The sequence below is a fragment of the Gastrolobium bilobum genome, unplaced genomic scaffold, assembly GCF_033153095.1.
Source record: "Gastrolobium bilobum isolate Gb01-03AN ecotype WA unplaced genomic scaffold, APGP_CSIRO_Gbil_v1 utg38905, whole genome shotgun sequence".
NCBI lineage: Eukaryota > Viridiplantae > Streptophyta > Magnoliopsida > Fabales > Fabaceae > Gastrolobium > Gastrolobium bilobum.
In genome coordinates this window covers 104651-115834 of record NW_026895384.1, presented here as the reverse complement: position 1 = coordinate 115834, position 11184 = coordinate 104651, and positions in this window count along the sequence as shown.

The following is an 11184-nucleotide window of genomic DNA, read 5'->3' as shown; positions in this document are numbered from 1 at the left end:
GATCCAGCCTTATCCTTCTCCTGCTCCATAATTATTCTATTCGGACAATTCTCCAGCCTATGCCCATATTTACCACACCAATAACAAATTAAATGTAGACCTTCATATTCTATTCTTTTAATTCTACCCTCCAGTTTATACTCCACTTGAAGGGGTTGAGTGAGGTCTAATTCAACACACATCCTTGGAAACCGACCTCTGGCTAGTGAAGTAGTTGCCGCATCAATTCTCACGAATTTACCCAACCAATTTCCAATACTTTTAATCAAGACAGTATTAACATATTCTATGGGAAATTCAGGCAATCTCACCCATGCCATTATGCGATTAATACTTGCATGAAAAGGTTGGAAATCTGGTTCCCAAGACCTAATTGCAAGGTAATGATCAAAAAAGATCCATTCTCCTGCTGTGAGAGCAAAGTCCATGTCTTTTTTGTCTGAAAACCACACTAAAAAATATTCATTCTCAAGATCAGTGACGAAAATCTTACCTTGCTTTGTCCATAGAGTCTCCAATTTCTTCCTCATAAATTACAAAGAGACTCTTTTCTCCATCAGCTTTACAAAGAAAGATTGATGCCAGGGCTTCCACGCTTTCTTCTTAAACGCATTTGACAGCTTGAAATTTGTTCTGCCTTCTTTGTCTTCCTCAATAACCACTTCCGTCAGGTCCAATTGGTTCTCTGAGCTTGGTTCCTCTTGATGATTCTCCTCTTTCTCTTCATCTTCATTGATCGCTTCAATTTGATCTTCCCACTCTCCATTATGCCGCATCAGCATTTCCTTGAAAGACATGTTGTCTTTCATCCATTCTTCTTCTCGAGGGGTCATAGTTTGCTCGCTGCTGAAATTTCCATCGCCTCCCTTGCTTTTTTTTACACTTCTTTGGAGATTATCTTCCTCCTCCGTTGAGCGAGTGTGACCGGCGGTAGAAACGGACATCAGAAAGACCTAACCCTAGCAGACGTAATTTTTTTCGTATACACAATCTAACATGTTAAGATGTTGGTTCCTCCTACATAAGAAATAAAGTCAGATTTCTATTAAAATATAATCGAATATAATTAAGTTATAAACAATTGCAATTGATTAAATTTATATATTTTGTTTTTTCTTCAAGGCATACTTGTTTTATTTTATTTAAAATAAAAAGTACAATATAGGCCGGCATGTATGCTTATAGACCAGGCCTTGGTAAAGTGAGCCTACGGCCTATTTATTAAACAAGCCTTTTCAAGACCCAAGTCCGGCCTATTTTACAAAATATACTAGGTCAGGTCTGGCCTAACGTAGGCCGAGCCGTAGGCCCCTGTAGGCCGGCCCGACCCAGTTTCACCCCTAGTCTCGAGGTTCTTAAGAAATTCAAAGTGGATCAATTTAGTTATAATTGGGGTCCCTCACAAATTCAAAAAAGACCCATATTAGTCACTCAAAAGGACTAAAATATGTCCACTTTGAATTTCATGGGGACCGGGTGTAACACCTCGTATATATCCGGTAGTGTTATCATACTATCGTATTAAGTTGTGCTTAATTTAAAATGCGGAATATCTTTTTCTTTTCAATTATGATGTCATTATCATTACCAACTTGCTTATTAATCAATTAATAAAACATCGCCTGTATGCAATTGCAATAAGACAGCTAACTGAAATACCTCCTAACATAGATAATATAAGTGTGTCTCTAGAAATCACGGAACTACCACAAGTAGGCCGGACCAACTAGCAGGTTATACAACTCGACTCAAAAGTACTAACAACATAGTGGCATGGACAACTCCCATGCTCACCCAAATAAGGCAACAAAGCCCAACATAAGTCTCAACTCAACAACAACATAATAATAATACGGAAAACATAAACAGCATCTAGTCCAGTCATGCTAGCAAATAAGCAGTAAAATCATCAACTAAGCTCTGGCCTCCTGCCACCAGAGGCATCAGTCCCCACACTACCTGAACCTGAAATAAGCATTCCCCAAACGTGGGGTGAGATCTCTAAACAAGAAATCTCAGTAAGGCAAGGGGTCCTCAAGGATCTTCCACCCCAAGCTCTCTTACATGAGCAATATAAGTTCAAAAGCAACATATCATATCAGTACCAAAATCAGTGCAATGCAAACAGATAACCATGCCATGTATGTCAAATACTATCTATTGGCCAGAGAAATGCAAAATTTATGTACGTCTAAATCCTACTATGTGCAAGTGCTACTTGCATCCACCCCGGATCACTGTTTTGTATGGCGCTGCATACTCAGGCTCACCGTCAAGATGGAACAACACATGCATATTATAAGGCCCTTGCACTGAACAGTTCACAAGCAGTTCAAATATCAATTATCAAAGCATGAAAACACATCATGCATATAAACCATTCCCCCAAGGGGCATGGTGGAACCAACAATGGCTAAACCGAGGACAAGAAAGCTTACCTTGCAAGCTAACACCCAAAGCCAAGAGTCCACAGCTCAAAGTCCAAACACAGCAGATTCACAATCTGTTATGGACCAACAATACATCAACAACATGCACCGCAAGCATACAATATTAAGACAATGTCTTTCCATTACGTTTTACGTCTTAAGGCTTCTCACCAAGCCATAAGCCCTTAATCATACGATTCTGACTTACATTAATTAATTACAGAAGTTCAACTTCCTCAAACTAGGGTCCACAAACCCATGGATCAGTTCTGGATGAACAGTACGCTACTGTTTCTCGCAAACCCAGAATATCTGGATATTCCTCGGGACCATATCCGGATATGCAATATCCGGGTATTTCACTATACATATCCGGATATACAATATCCGGATATACAGATTCCCATATCCGGATATCTAATATCCGGACATCCAAATCCCATATCCGGATATCACATATCCGGATATTTATCGGGCAGATATCCGGATATTTCACGACAGAATGCAGAAACTGCATTTCGTGAAGATATCCTTCCAAGGTTGGGTTTTTACTGATTTAAGACACCTAAACATGCATTTCTAGGTGTGTTTGACATTACCCAACGTTAAGTTATCATCTTTTAGCCTTAACATGCATCAAGCTTCCATTTTTAAGCATTAACTCATGATCAAAGGTTAGTACAACATACCAAGGTTCAAAACAGAGGAAAATGGCTGCTCTTGGAGCTCACAATCAGCTCCCAAGGTACTGACCTTCAAGGCACACGAAAATACCACCCAAGCAAGGGTCTTTCTTCACAAAGGAGGCTCCTTGAAGCCTCACAAACCAAGACAACACTCCACCACAACCAAACCAGCAAGTCAGCCCTCCAACCCTTCCCAAACTGAACCTCACAACTCAGAAAAGGCACCCTAAACAACCTCCAATGCTCACACTCAAGTGTTTACTTGATCAAGAAGTGAAACAATGATCAAAGGTGGTGACTTTGGTGAGAAAAGGGAGGAGAAATGAAGAAGCAAGGTGGCTGGTCCAAGGCTTCAGCAAGGTTCACGTAGGAGGCACAATTTCTGACCTAGAAATGTGTGCCATGGCCTTATATAGGCCCACTTAACCAATTAAAACAATATTAACTTTAATTGCTACGCTTAGCATTTTAATCCCAAAATTTGGAATCTGAAACTACACATTTTTACAAGAATTATCATATTTTTATTATATTTTTCTGAGCACTTTTCTGGTACGCGCTTTTCAAAGCCAGTACCGGTTTCTAGCACTTGTTCTCATTATCTAGACTTGAAACTCGTTTTACAAGTCCTACATATTATTCTAGTAATTATCAAGCACTTGTTATAATTTTCCGGGATACTTTTTCGGTACGCATCTATACCGACTAGCAGAACCGGTATCTGCACTTTTCTTTCGAAAAGCGACTTTCAGCGTTCTTAATCACTTACTATAATTATTAAAGCCTCATAATAATTATTAGGGTTAATTATGGAATCATTTCCTATTTTCTCATAATTTATTAATTAAATTCCTTAATTAAAGGTGCAGGTTCTTACATTCACCCCACATTTTTAGGATTTTGACCTCAAAATCAGAAACATACCTGGTCGAAACTCGGGGTACTGCCGGAGAAGCTCGTCCTCACGCTCCCAAGTACACTCCTCAGGAGTTCTTCCGGCCCACTGCACTTTGACCATCGGAATGATCTTGCTCCTCAGCTGCTTCTCGCCACGATCGAGAATCTTGAGTGGTCCAATGGGAGTCTTCAAGTTCTCCCGAACCTCCACATCATCCGGTTGCACCACGTGCGAAGGATCCGCTACATACTTGCGAAGCTGAGACACGTGAAACACGTCGTGAATGTTGGCCAAGTTCGGAGGCAAGGCAAGCCGATAGGCAACAGGTCCTACTCTACCAAGAATATGGTATGGCCCAATAAACCGCGGGCTCAGCTTTCTCACTCCCAGTGCCCGTCCAACACCCGTGACAGGTGAAAGTCTCACAAACACGTGCTCACCCTCACTGAACTCCAGTGGACGATGCTTGACATCGTAGTAGCTCTTCTGACGATTCTGCGCCTGCTTCAGCTTTTCCCTGATCATCTGGATCTGCAGGGTGGTATCTTGGACAAAGTCCAAGCCAAACAACTCTTTATCTCCAACCTCAGACCAGCAGGCAGGTGTACGACACCTCCTACCGTACAACGCCTCAAAGGGTGCCATGCCCAGGCTAGCATGGAAACTGTTGTTATAAGAAAACTCTACCAATGGAAGGTACCTGTCCCATGCCGAGCCCTGCTCCAACGTGCAAGCCTGCAACATGTCCTCCAAGGTCTGGATAGTCCGCTCAGTCTGTCCATCAGTCTGAGGGTGATAGGCGGTACTTAATCTCAACTGCGTCCAAAAGCTCCCTGCAGCGCCTCCCAGAACCGAGATGGGAACTTCGGGTCCCTATCACTGATGATACTCACGGGCACCCCGTGAAGCCTCACAATCTTGCGAACATACAGTTTGGCCAACTGCTCTGTAGTGAAGCTCACCTTCACTGGAAGAAAATGGGCAGACTTCGTCAGTCTGTCCACAATGACCCAAATCGAGTCACAGCCAACCTGAGTCTTCGGCAAACCCACAACGAAGTCCATGGAAATGCTCTCCCATTTCCACTCCGGAATCTCAAGAGGTTAAAGTTTTCCAGACGGCTTTTGGTGTTCAATCTTCACTTTCTGACAAATCAAACACTTGGACACATATACAGCTATGTCCTTCTTCATTCCTGGCCACCAGAAATTCCTTTTCAGGTCTTTATACATCTTTGTAGCACCAGGATGAAAAGAAAACTGACCCTTATGGCCCTCAGCCATAACCTCTTCGGTCAACGGACCTCGAGGAACCACAATCCTCCGCTGGAACAAAAGAAGTCCATCATCATTCCACGACACACCGGCCTGGTTCTTTACGTATTCTAGATACTCTCTCTGAATATGTGCCTCGTTGATCTTTTCAAGTAGCTCATTCACAACGTTTGCTGCTTCCAGCTCGAGAAGTACACCTCACGCGGAGCGGTCACTGCCAGGTGTAACACCCCGTATATATCCGGTAGCAACAAACGAATGCGTAGCCCCGGAATCAAATATAGCATGAACAAAAGAATCACCAATAGACACAGTACCTCTGACAAGGTTCGGAGCACGGACCGACTGCTGCCTATCCAAGGTGTAAACTCGTCCAACAGAAGGTGGCACCGCAGGTGCCGAAGTAGAAGCCATCAGAACCATCTACAAAGGAACTGCCTGAACAGCTGCAGCTCTCGCCGTCGACAACGGACAGTCTCTAGAGAAGTGGCCCTCCTTGCCACACTGTAAACAGATCAGCTGACCCGAAGCACAACGGCCAGCATGCTCCTTTCCGCACCTCGCACATCTCGGAGTGGAAGGAGGCCTAGCAAAACTCCCCGCTGAGAAGCAGTCCTCTTAAACTGACCAGGCGCCTGCCTAGTCGCCAACTGTTTACCCTTGCCCTTCCCAGCAAACTTCCTATCCTTCCAAGAAGTGGAAACAGGAGTGGAACTCGCAGTCCCCTTGGTCTCGTCGACCTTGGCCCTCTTGGCCTTGCTCGCAATGCAGACATCCTCAATGTCCTTACATTACTGAACCAGTGTACCAAAGTCCCTCGAAGCAGCACCGGCAATATGCTCAGCAATCACCTCACTAAGTCCTCTGCGGAACTTAGCAGCCAGAAACAACGGAGTAGGAGGAACCATCCGAAAGTGCGCAAACTTCACCAGCTCATTGAACTTGGCCAGGTACTCGTCAACCGTCATCGAGCCCTGAACCAATCGATCAAACTCCCCTGCTTCCTTTCCTGCGCATCGTAGGGAAAGTATCTGCCCAAAAAGCATTCCTCAAAGAATGGCCACGTCAAAACAAGACCCTGCATCTCAAAAGCACGAGAGGTGTTCCTCCACCACTCATGGGCATCGCCCTCCAGCATGTAAGTCGAGAACATCAGCTTCTGTGGGTCTAAACACTGCATGACCCGAAATATCTTGTCCAGCGACTCCAGCCATCTCGCAGCAGCAATAGGATCCAAAGACCCCTCAAACACAGATGGCTTATGCTTCCTAAAAGCATTCAGCCGAGGATCTATCACATCACGATCCTCAGCAGGCTCTACAAGAGTCTCCCTCGTCTCAGCGACATGAGCAGCACTACCAATGTGACTCAGGTTCTCATCCTGAACACTAAGTGGAGGCTGCGGCGGTGGTGGCGGTGGTGCCTGGCCTACAACAGGACCAGCCCTCATCTCCTCCATCATGACTCTCATCATCGTCATGTTCGCCATCCTGTTCGCCTCGAGGACATCCTCAGTGGTCCTCCGGTTCGCTTCACGAACCTCTTCTGCGGCTAGCCGGTTCGCCTCGCGAACAGCATCCATCATTGCCGCGATGGCCAATCTAGTGGCCTCCTGATCGGCTAACCTAGCCGCCTGCATCTCAGCCAATGCAGTCAGGATAGGATCGGGTTGATCCTCAGAAGTCTCACGTGTTCTCCCAGATCTTACCATGACTCTGCACAAGTTACACAAATTGTGAGTTGATCAAGCCCACGCACTGTGATCACGTATGCATCTTCATAATAAGATTCGACGGAGTAAACACACAAGACAGACACAATCAAACATCCTAGCTATTGCAATACATACAGGCTTTTCCCTCAAACCATTGCTCTGATACCATAAATGTAACACCCCGTATATATCTGGTAATGTTATCATACTATCGTATTAAGCAGCGCTTAATTAAAAATGCGAAATATCTTTTTCTTTTCAATTATGATGTCATTATCATTACCAACTTGCTTTTTAATCAATTAATAAAAACATCGCCTGTATGCAATTGCAATAAGACAGCTAACTGAAATACCTCATTAATTAAAACATCAATAGTGTATGGCTCTAGTCTCGAAACTACAACACGTGGTCCAGACAATATCCTGGTACAATTATTAAAACCTCAAATACAACAAGACATAACAAGATAATGTGTCATGGACAACCCCCATGCTCACACAAATAAGGCAACAATGCCCAACATAAGTCTCAACAACAACATAATCATAAATAGAGGAAAACATAAACAGCATCCAAATCCAGTCATGTCAGCAATACAGCATAAATATCATCAACTAAGCTCTGGCCTCATGCCACCAGAGGCATCAGTCCCCATACTACCTGACCCTGAAATAAGCATTCCCCAAACGCAGGGTAAGATCTCTAAACTAGAAATCTCAGTAAGACAGTGAGTCCTCAAGGATCTTCCACCCCAAGCTCACTTAGATGTGCAATATAAGTTCTAAAAGCAGTTCATCAATATCAGTTCTAAAACAATGCAATGCAGCAGATAATCATGTCATGTGTGTCAAAACTAATCTACTGGCCAGAGATAGTGCAGGTATACGTCTATCACCTACACATAGTACAAGTACCACTTGCATTCACCCTGGACCACCGTATTGTATGACGTCACATACTCAGGCTACCCGTCAAGATGAAACAACACATGCATATTAAAAGCCATTACATGTACAGTTCAATCAACATTTCAAATATTCAAAGCATGTAACATAGCATGCATAAAACCACACCCCTCATGGAACATGGTGGAACCACAACATGGCTAAACCGAGGACACGAAAGCTTACCTTGTAAACTAGCTATCCAAAAACCAAGAGTCCACAGCTCAAAGTCCAAACTCAGCAGATTCACAATCTGTTATGGACCAATAACTCATCAACAACATGCACCGCAAGCATACAATATTAAGACAACGCCTTTCCATTACGTTTTACGTCATAAGGCTTCTCATCAAGCCATAAGCCCTTAATCATACGATTCTGACTTACATTAATTAATTACAGAAGTTCAACTTCCTCAAACTAGGGTCCACAAACCCATAGATCAGTTCTGGATGAACAGTACGCTACTGTTCCTCGCAAACCCAGAATATCCGGATATTCCTCGGGGACATATCCGGATATGGAATATTCGAATATCTCACATCTCACTGACCATATCCGGATATACAATATCCGGATATTCAGATTCCCATATCCGGATATCCAAACCCCATATCCGGATATCACATATCCGGATATTCCTCGGGCCGATATCCGGATATTTCACGACAGAATGCAGAAACTGCATTTCGTGAAGATATCCTTCCAAGGTTCCATTTTTATCACTAACAAGCGTTAAAGCATGCATCTTTATACTGTTTTAGGGTCATACCACTGTTGGTTACTTGATTAACTCATTAAACATGCAAAGACACCTCTTTTACTTATTAAAACACAAACTCAAGGTAGGTACAACTCACCAAAGCTCAAAACAGAGGTTGGAGGTGCTCTTGGAGCTCACAATCAGCTCCCAAGGTGCTGACTTCAAGGGTGCACGAAAATACCACTCACAAAGGAAGCTCCTTGAAGCCTCACAAGCCAAGAACAACACTCCTCAACAAGAAAGCCACCAAACCAGAAAACAACTCAGCTCCCACAGCCACCACAACACAGAAAAGGTGCTCACCTTTCACTCACAAAGATGATTCCCACTCACCCAAGGTGTTTCAGTGAAGAAAAGGAGAAGAAAGGCTACAAGGGAGGTCACACAAAGGTGGAGAAGGCCAAGGCAGCAGCCACCAGCTCCTAACTCACGTAGAGAATGTAATATGGCCTAGGGTTTAGTGCCCACTAAGGCTTATATAGTCACTTAAACATTAATCACACACTATTAACTTTAATTTCTACGCTTAGCATTTTAATCCCAAACTCTGGATTCTTAACCTACTCAATTTTACAAGAATTATCATATTTTTCTTATAATTTTCGGAGCACCTTTCCGGTACGCGCTTTTCAAAGCCAGTACCGGTTTCTAGCACCAGTTCTCATTATTTGGACTTGAAACTCGTTTTACAAGTCCTACATATTATTCTAGTAATTATCATGCACTTATAATAATTTTTCGGGATACTTTTTCGGTACGCATTTATACCGACTAGCAGAACCGGTATATGCACTTTTCTTCCGAAAAACGACTTTCAGCATTCTTAATCACTAATTATAATTATTAAAGCCTTATAATCATTATTAGGGTCAATTATGGAATTATTATCTAATTTCACATAATTAATTAATTAAATCCCTTAATTAACGGTGCAGGTTCTTACATTCACCCCACCTTTTTAGGATTTTGACCTCAAAATCAGAAAACATACCTGTCCCGAAGTGCGGGATACTGCCAGAGAAACTCGTCCTCTCGCTTCCAGAATTACCCTTCAGGAATTCTCCTCGTTCAACGTGCTCTGACCATCGAAATGATCTTGCTCCTCAGCTGCTTCTCGCCACGATCGAGAATCTTTAGTGGTCCGACGGGAGTTTTCAAGTTCTCCCGAACCTCCACAACATTCGGTTGCACCATGTTTGAAGGATCCGCTAAAAACTTGCGAAGTTGAGACACGAAAAACGCGTCTTGGGTGTTGTCCAAGTTCGAAGTCAAGGCAAACCGGTAGGAAAATAGATCCTACTCTACCACGTAACTGGTATGGCCCAAAGAACCGCGGGCTCAGTTTCCTCACTCCAAGTGCCCGAACAACATCGGTGATAGTGAAAGCTTCACAAACACGAGCTCACCCTTACAGAACTCCAGTGAACGATGCTCAACATCAACGTAGTTCTCCTGACGACTCAGCGCCTGCATCAGCTTTCCTCTGATCATCTGTCCCGACAGATGGTAAATCAGACAAGGTCCAATCCAAACAACTCTTTTTACCTCCAGACTCAGACCAACAGGTAGGAGTTCTACACCTCCTACCAAACAGTGCCTCGTAGGGTCCCATGCCCCGGCTAGCAAGGAACACACAAACACAAAACTCTACCAAAGACAGGTACTTATCCCATGCAGGGCTCTGCTCCAAGGTGCGCGCCCTCGACATGTCCTCCAAAATCTGAAGGGTCCGCTCAGTCCATCCTACAGTCTGAGGGTGATAGGTTGTACTCAGTCTCAACTGAGTTCCAAAAGCTCTCAGCAGCGCCTCCCCGAATCGAGATGTGAACTTCGGGTCCCTACACAGATGACACTCTCAGGCACCCCGTGAAGACTCACGATCTCGCGGACGACAGTTTGGCCAACTGCTTTGACGAGAAGCTCACCTTTACCGGAAGAAAGTGGGCAGACTTTGACAATTTGTCCACAATGACCCAAAAGAGTCATTAACAGCCTGGGTCTTAGGCCAACCCATCACGAAGTTCATGGAAATACCTTCCTACTTCCACTACAGTACCTCAAGAGGTTAAAGTTCACCAGACGACTTATGGTGTTCAATCTTCACTTTCTGACAAATTAAACACTTGGACACATACACAGCTATGTCCTTCTTCATTCCTGGCCACCAGAAATTCCTTTTCAGGTCTTGAATTAATATTAATTTTAAAATACTAATAATTTCATTATTTATAATCAAAATCATTATATACTAATTGGGAAATAAAAAACGTAAGATATCAACTGCATTGTATTCTTTCCTAAGTTCTGTTGCACTATCATAATCCTGAAAATATAAAATGGCTTATTACCTAGCTACCGCTCGAGCTCACATAATAATACGCACAAACCAACCCAAACACAAATATTAGATAAAATAACTGAAAGATGGTAATGAAAAAGAGAAAAATAAAAACAAGAAAGACAGACACAATAT